Raw genomic sequence first — 8,705 nt, forward strand, 5'->3', positions numbered from 1 at the left:
CAACCCAAGGCCAGTCCTGAAATCTCAGCCCCTCTGCCCCCACCTGCCTGCCTGGTTCCCTGGTTCCAAGAGTATCTTTGTTTAAAGTGAGGGCAAAGGGGACCACAAGGCCCCCTGTGGTTTTCAGGCTGCAGAGCTGGCCCAGATCTCAGTGTTTAGGGGAGCTTTCTGCTGAGGCAGCCCAGAACTATCTGGGGTAGAAGTGAATGCCCCTCGTTTGTCAGCTCCCTGTTGCCGGGAGACCCAGCCAACCCCTCCCCTGATGCCCCAAGCCAGTCTCAAAGCAGAAGAAGCTGAGCTGCCCTCTCCAACACCCCTGCCTGGGATTCCGGGGCGGAGGCAGAAGGGAAAGGCCCCCGGGGACTAAGGCCAAGTGATGAGGGAAGAGAAAACCAGCCTGGGGCAGCCACAGGCACAGCTCCTTATTAGGCTGACTCTGGCCACTGCGGTCTGCCCAACAAAAGGGAAAGTGTTTGCCATGACTGTGTGACCGGAAGAGCCAGATGACTCTGGCCTAGACTGCCTTTCCAGAGGACGAAAGAGGAGTCAGATGGCATCATTCTCCTGAGCCCTGGGCACCTGTGTCAGGCCAGGGGCAGAGGTGGGGGGGGCAGGGCAGGGCTATCATCACGTAGTTTGCAACCATCCGGAAAGAGGGTCCAAACAGAGCTCTCTTCGGTGATCAGGACAGATGGCAAGATACCACACTCACAGCAGAACTGTGTGGTGTGTGAATTATAGGTCAATAAAACTGTTACCTAGAAAAGCCACAAAAGCATAAATTAGCCACATATACAACTGTAGGCCAGCATAGAGATAAGGAGATGGGGGGGGGGTGCAGAGTGGGGTGGGTTGTTTAGATGCCAAAGGCAAAGAAGTTCCCTGCCTCTACATCAGTACCAGGGCAGTGTTCCCAAAGCACTGAGATCTTACTTGAAATGTTACTGCTGGTATAGAAATAGCCGAGTTTAGCACCTGGGCAGCAGGAACAATTAGTTTGAGTAGGAAGCCACAGGTGTTGGGAACACCCATCAGTAAGCCACATCATGAATAATAAAGGTGATTTGATTGTTGATTCTTGTGCTGTGTACCTCAAGGCCAAAACTGTTCACAGTCAATGTTCAATAAATGGTGACTCTTTTTCTTCTTGATCAATGGCTCTGATGATTAAAGCCTGATGATTAAAGCCTGCCAGAATGGGAATGGACTGCCTAGAGGGGTGGCAAACTCCTGTCCTGAGAAATATGGAGACAAAGGCTTATTTACAGACTGTCCACTAGGCTCACAGTGGAAGGATTCCTAGGTCAAATAAGGGTTTGGACTAGAACTCCCAAATCCTCCCCACTCTGAGAGCCTTTGATCCATGTCCCACCACCACAGAGCTTTCCACATAGATTAGATGTCCACGAACGTTCTCTGAATTGAAACTGATTTGGGGGTGCCTGAGTGGCTCAGTCAGTTTGGCGCCTGCCTTTGGCTCAGGTCATGATCCCAGGTCCTGGGATGGAGCCCCATATCGGGCACTTTCTCAGCAGGGGGCCTGCTTCTCCCTCTCCCTCTGCCTCCCAGCTTGCTGCTCCCCCTGCTTGTGCTCTCTCTCTCTCACTGTCCCACTCTCTGTGTCAAATAAATAAATAAATATTCTTTAAAAATTAAAAAAGAAAGAAACTTTGATTTTGATAAGACATGTGATTAGAAGTTATTAGAACAATGGGACTTCCTAGGTGGCTCCACACTTGATCTCAGCTCAGGACTTGATCTCAGCGTTGTGAGTTTGAGCCCCACATCGTACTTCTCTCTGGGTGTGGAGACTACCTTAAAAAAAAAAAGAAGAAGAAGAAGAAGAAGTTATTAGAACAAGTATGGGGACAAGGACAGTGAGTTCAGCTTCATCATGGAGTAAAAGAGACACAAATTCTTGTCCAAGAAGAAAAATGTGCCTTTATGCTTCAAGATTCTTCTCCCAGTCTAAGAACTAAATTGACGTGAGACACATTAACAGGAGAAATCAAATTTAATTACATACGGGGAATCTGTAAGGTTTTCCCACGAAATAAACACACCAGGCAAAGTGGGTGTAAGGCAAGGTTTATTAAAGGTTCTCTCCGGTGAAGTTTCAGGGCCCAGGTGAAGGGGAGCCGAGAAAGTTGCACCAAGAGGAGGTGGGCACCCTCGGGCGAGGTTCCGCAACTCTGGAAAGCAGAGTGGGGGAAGTCGCGCCCAAGGCAGGGAGGAGGGGGCTTTTAAGAGGTCTTGGGGAAAGCTCAGGGGTCTTTTGGCAAGTTTCCCTTATTTGGATATCCCACCTGCTCATCGGGATCCCATTGGTCCACAGGAGCCCGGGGCGGGGGTCTCAGATTCCTGCTTGGGCCTTTGTTCTCCCCTCGGAGCTCAGGTCTTGTGGCGGGAACTTTCGCCATCTTTGATAGCCCTTTCCTGCCAGCCCAACAGAATCCTCATAAACATGAGAGATTCCAAAGACAGTTGGGCAAAATGAGGTGTATATGTCATCCTGAACTAAGGAGGAGGCTGTAGGGGTCTGGGACTTTTAAGGGGGATGGAAAGCAATTCACAGGAAGGTGAAAAAGAGTAAATATTTGGTAAACAAATGTTTGCTGGGCCATAAGGAAACCATGGGACACCAAGAGGAATTTTAACAGACTTTGCTAAACTCCTCCCTGTCTACCACCCCCAGTTCATACAGTAATCTGTGGCGATAGCTCCCTTCCTGGAGTAGGTCCTCTGTCTAAATTCTTTAGGCAGTTAGGGGGACGTCAAAGTTTCCTTCCAAGTCTTTTGGGCCTCGATTGTTTTCAGCTCAAAATCATCCCCCTGCCAATGTGGCACATCTTGGGACCATTCATTCTGCACTCCCCACCCAACAGCCTGGAGATGATGAGGTCTCCTGCCCACTTTCACATCCTACACCCTCATCTCCACATCTATCAAACTGGAAGAGGCCATCTATTGGGTGGGCTGTCAAGACGAGGTGGGAGGGATCAAGTTGGACTCTTTCCCCTTTACTCAGGGTCAGTCCAGAGCTTGCACACCAAAATCATCCAAGCTGTCATCCATCCGGATTTTTTGAAAGCTTCCTCCACTGAGCCAAGGCTGAACACAGACTTAAGTTCTGGTTCCACCACCAAGACCTCCAGGAATACACTCTTCTCTTCCCCGAGAAAATAGCTCAAAGCCCAAACTCAGATCACTGCAGGAGCCCTCCTTCGATGGTTAACATCCCTGTCTTCAGCGGATCACATGCCTGCCCCTCAAGAAGGAAAACAGAGTGACCAGTCCTCAGAGCTTGACATTCCACAGTGCTGGTCAAGGAAACAGACAGAAGCTAAGAGAAGCCCTGACAGGGGCCTGCTCATGGCTGTGAGGACAGCACTGTGGGGAACCTGAGTAATGGGACATGGAAGGCACAGCGTCACGGGAGAATGCTTCTCAGAAGGGATGAGTCCCTGGAGGAACCCTAGGGAAGGAGTCACACAGGCCCTCCCACAGCTCTGCTGCAGGAAAAACAAAAATTTCCCCAAACAGTGGGTTCAGGTAACCAGACTGGAGTGCAAGAGAGAGGAGAGAAAGCAGGACCTGAGGCTCAGCTGCTGCCCCCATGCCCACCCCCACCCTCTGGCCCTGAGAACTATCCCAGCCTGGGCTGCTTGGCAATGGAACTATTGTCCAGAAGTCTGTTGTTCTGAATTTCCTGCCAGGGAACCTGAGGACCAAGGTAGGGAGTAGGGGCTGGGACCCAAGGTCTTTATTTCCTCCTGCTTTTATTCACCCATTCATTCATTCATCTATTCATTTGCTTATCAGGCACCAGCCTAAAAAGTCTGGGGAGATAGCTTTTTGGTTCCTTTCACACCAGTTATGTACAAGTGAGAGCCTCCTTTGGCCAAGGCAAGGTGTATCCTGAAGGTCTCGATTGAACAGTGATCGTTAAGAGTCCTTCATCACTAATTCAGTGCATTGGTGGCTAACTATATACTGGGCATGTGCTAGAGAGAACTGGGTCCCTAATGACCTTCACTGGTCATTAATGACTTCAAATACTTTATTAAGGATACTTACATCGTACAAAAAAAAAAAAAAAAAAAAAAAAGGCCTTACAGAGGTGCCTGGATGGTTCAGTCCATTTAAGTGTCCAACTCTTGATTTGGGCTCAGGTCATGATCTCCAGGTCCTGGGACCGAGCCCCCCATCAGGCTCCCTGCTCAGCAGGGTGTCTGCTTCTCCCTTTCCCTCTGTGATCTCTCTTGCTCTTACCCTTTCTCAAATAAATAAATAAAAATCTTTAAAATAATTTTTTGAAAAAGGCCTTATAAACATTAATTCCTTTAATCTTCATAAGAAAAGTAGATGTCATAACCACCATTTTAACCAGATGAGGGTAAGAAACATGCCCAAGTGCTAGAAACTCTTTCTCCAGCTGCACACCACTGTATCATACTTCACTGCTGTGATGAGGAGCAAGGAAATTTGTATGTTGGGTTAACAGCCAAAAGACGGTCTTCAGGGGTGCCTGGGTGGCTCAGGCGCTAAATGTCTGCCTTTGGCTCAGGTCATGATCCCAGTGTCCTGGGATTGAGTCCCACATCAGGCTCCCTGCTCTGTGGGAAACCTGCTTCTCCCTCTCCCACTCCCCCTGCTCGTGTTCCCTCTCTCACTGTGTCTCTCTCTGTCAAATAAATTAATAAAAATCTTAAAAAAAAAAAAAAAGAGAGAGAGAGAGACGGTCTTCAGGTCAGCAAACCAGCACTAGCCAGGCAGGGCCTAAGAGAAGGGCTGAGGATGAGAGGAGCAGAGCGTCAGCACTGGGTCCAAATGTCCCCCAAGGAAGCCGGAGGATGGGGAAGCATGCTGAGGTGAGCTTCCTTACCCTCCACGTTGCCTGAAGTCACTTTTGTCTGGGATGAAAACTTCTGAGTCTCCATTTTTCAGCCCCCTCCGCCTAGCCCCAGATGCTCAGGAAAATCTAGGGCTCTGCTTATAAAGGAGATAATCCACACCACATGGGGTTGGACAAGAACATTTGAATCTCTGCTACCCCGTATCACTAGAGAGTTCCAGTTTAGGCACACACTAACATGCTAGCCCAGATACCCATCCCACCCCTGGGTGAAGAGAAGGGTTCCTCTCCTACTCTCTTGATATGCAGGAGCAATGACCTTCTATGCCTGATACAGAAAAGCAAGTGGCACAACACTGGGAAGTCCTGCAAAGTCATGCACAAAGCATAGTCCTCTGAGAGATGCTCTACCTGTCTCCATCTCATCCAGGGATAGGGCCAATGCTTAGGCCATTCCCAACCTTCTCCGCAATCAAGAATCATGGTGTACAAGAAATGATCATATGTATGGCAGGCGTGGGTCAATGAAAGGCTCAGCTTGAGACCAGAGGGGGTCAGGCCAGAGGCTATGACTGCCTGAGGCTTCTGCTCAGACATTCAGAGAGCTGATTGGCCCCAGGACTTCGCATACTTACAGTCTCTCCAGCATGGTGGCTGGGACACTTTGGCTTGGGGACACCAGTCTGTTTTGGGGAGGTGAGAAGCTACAGGAGGAACAGGAAGGAAATGAGTGCCAACAGCTAGAGCACAGCCCTCCTTACAAAGAAGGCTCAGGGATCAAGGATACCCAGCAAGGGGAGCCATAAATACCTAGGTATCTAGGCACATGCTGAGGTTAATCACCCACCATAAAAGCAACCACAGCCCATGGAGAGGCAGGACAGAGGATCAATCTCCTCAAAAGCGAGCTGCCGCAATGCCAGCCTTGCCCAACCCCACCCTGCCTGCTGGGGTAGGAGGAAGTGAAAACAAGGTGTCACTGCCCAAGTCTCGATTTCCTCCTCTGATGTTAGGGGTTGGTCTCAACAGCCTCTAATATTTCTGACCTTCCCAAGAACATCCACAAGTTTTATGATTCTACAGATCATTCAGAGATTCTAAGGAATTTGGCTTCAGCCCCAAAATAATGAGGATTTTCCTGTGAAGGGGAGAGGTAATGACAATAAACAGAGTTTTTTATTTTTTGTTTGTTTGTTTGTTTGAGCAATGGCTGGATTCTCCCTGGGTATATAGACACACAAAGCTGGACTCCTGCCCCCAGGACACACAGGAGGCAGGTGCTCTGCCGGGAGGAACAACCCCACCCATGCCCACCCACCCCCACCTGTGCACACACAACCTCAACCTATACAAGCCATCTCCGGACCCATGCACACGCGTGCCTATGCAGCTAGTCACTTGTCCTTGGCCTGCAGACACACACACACACACACACACACACACGTTGCCCTCACGTAACTGTGTGTGCCTCCCCTCACCTTGCCCACCCATCACAGCCACATACATATCACTCTTCAGTGTACACCACCCCGCTATGCACAAGCAGCCGTATCATCCACACCCCAACACACAGATACACATGATTGCTCACAACTCCTGACTGCAAGTGACTGAGATCCAACTCACACGGGTTTCAGTGTAAGAGATCATTTATTTGCTCACACACCTGGGAGGACCAGGGGTGCATGTGGCTCTTGGCATGGCCAAAATGAGGGGCTCCAGGACGGCATCAGAACTGTCTTCCTCTACTTTTCCAGTTTTCCTCCGTGTTAGCTTCCTTCTGGGGCAGATCAGCCCCGTGCTGCTGCAAGGATGACCACCAAAGAAGGACCTCCTCCCCAACCCTTCCAGCTAAAGCTGCAAGGCTGACTCTCACAGGGCTGGTTTAGGTCACGTGCTCATCTAGGAACCAATCGCTATGGCCAGGACCAGAAGACTGCAAATCTGGACTAGACCAGATCTTGCTCAAGGCCAGTCCCTGGAGAAGGGCGGTCAACCCCACCCAACCCATATAATAGAAGGGACCGGAAACAGGTGATTCACCAAAAAAGGTGGAAGAGATGTCTGTTGGATGGATTAAAAACAACAGGTGTTCACTGCCTACACTAACCTGAATGTACACAGAGAAAGGAGTGGAAATCTAGAGGGCCACAGGGGTATAAAGATATGGGTGTGCACACTGAGCCCTTGTATAAATATAAATTCTGCCTGGCCAAAGCCTACCTTTGTCAATGTACCTTATCAGTGAATATTGATTTCAGAAAAATAAGTGATCCAGACATATGCTGCTAGGACTCCAAAGGAAGGGAAGAGCTGTTTTAAAATAGGTCTGGGCTAGGGGCGCTTGGGTGACTCAGTCGTTGGGCATCTGCCTTCGGCTCTGGTCATGGTCCCGAGGACCTGGGATCAAGCCCAGCGTCCGGCTCCCTGCTCAGCAGGAAGCCTGCTTTCTCCCTCTCCCACTCCCCCTCCTTGTGTTCTCTCTCTCGCTATGTCTCTGTCAAATAAATAAATTAATTAAATTTAAAAAAAAAATAGGTCTGGGCTAGGGGCTCCTGGGTGGCTCAGTTGGTTAAGCCTCTGCCTTCCACCAAGGTCATGATCCCAGAGTCCTAGGACTGAGCCCCACATCAGGTTCCCTGCTCCACGGGGGGTCTGCGTCTCTGGCCCCCTCTACCCCCACCCCCCACTTGTGCTCTGTTTCTCTGACAAATAAACAAATAAAAAAAATTTTTTAAGATTTTATTTATATATTTGAGAGAGACAGAGATGAGGAGAATGCACGCATGAGCAGGGAGGGGGCAGAGGGAGAAGCTGACTGCCCCTGAGCAAGGAGCCTATCGACACAGGGCTCCAATCCCAGGACCCTGGGATCATGACGTGAGCCAAAGGCAGATACTTAATGACTGAGACACCCAGGCACCTCACAAATAAAATCTTTAAAGAACAGGGAAAAATTATAATAAAATAGATTTGGGCTTGACTGAGTTTTCACAAAACAAGAGTATGGATGAAAAGATCTAGGAACGTGAGAACTCACTGGACCAGAACCAGAATCCTATGGAATGAGAGGAAAGACCGGTGGTGAGGAGGCAGGTGGGACTGAGGGTTTCAAAGGCAAGACAGTTTATCCCGTACATTGCAGAGTCCCGTGAAGGTGTGCGGCAGGAAGGTGACAGGGTGAAAGCATGAGGTGAAAGCTTGAGCAAGAGAAAGTGAACTGTGTAGGCAGGTGAGATGGCAGAGGCCAGACTGGAGAGGGGAGGGATGGGCGGCGGTGTGGGGCTCTTGCAGAAGGCTCCTGAGGAGCTGTGTGGTATGGCAGGAGCAGTGGAGTGGGAAGGCAGGCATAGAATCGAGCTTTGGTAAGAAGGAAGAACCAACAGGATGTGGAGGTTGATTGCAGGGCCAAGTCCAAGGTGAAGGGAAGCCAGGAGATGACTCAGCTGTACTTCTGGCAGCTCCCTGCTTCCCCCTAGCACCTTCTGCTCCTGCCAGATGGGTGCATGCACTTTGTGCATTTGTCGTAGCTGCTGGACCTCCCCCTACCATCATGGTCAGCCTACCCGCATCAGACCACACCTCCTTGCAGAGAGGGCAGAGTCTTCTAAGTGTCTGGTTCTGATCTCCGTGCCAGCCTCTGCCTGGCAGGGCACCAGCCCAGCGTGAGGGACGTGGAGTGAATGTGCAGACCCTCCCTGGAACAGGTGCTTTGCCCCTGCCTCCTTACCACTGTTCATCCCAGGTACACACAAGAGCACACCTTCCCTGCGGCCACAGCACAAAGAGGCCGCCACGAAACCTTCCTCGGCAGCAGACGCAAGCGTGGGAGAGCCCATTTGCTCGCCAC

The 8,705-nt window shown here is 50.2% G+C and overlaps 1 long non-coding RNA gene across 1 annotated transcript in view; it reads right to left on the bottom strand.

The window, feature by feature from the left end:
• Nucleotides 1-1,652: 1,652 nt before the first annotated feature.
• Nucleotides 1,653-8,705, bottom strand: part of LOC132019716 (uncharacterized) — a 45,136-nt gene continuing 38,083 nt past the window's right edge. The window contains exon 2 of the long non-coding RNA XR_009404839.1: nt 1,653-1,815. This is a non-coding gene — a long non-coding RNA (uncharacterized LOC132019716). The remainder of the gene's footprint in view (nt 1,816-8,705) is intronic.

Source organism: Mustela nigripes, chromosome 6 (assembly GCF_022355385.1).
Source record: "Mustela nigripes isolate SB6536 chromosome 6, MUSNIG.SB6536, whole genome shotgun sequence".
Lineage (NCBI taxonomy): Eukaryota > Metazoa > Chordata > Mammalia > Carnivora > Mustelidae > Mustela > Mustela nigripes.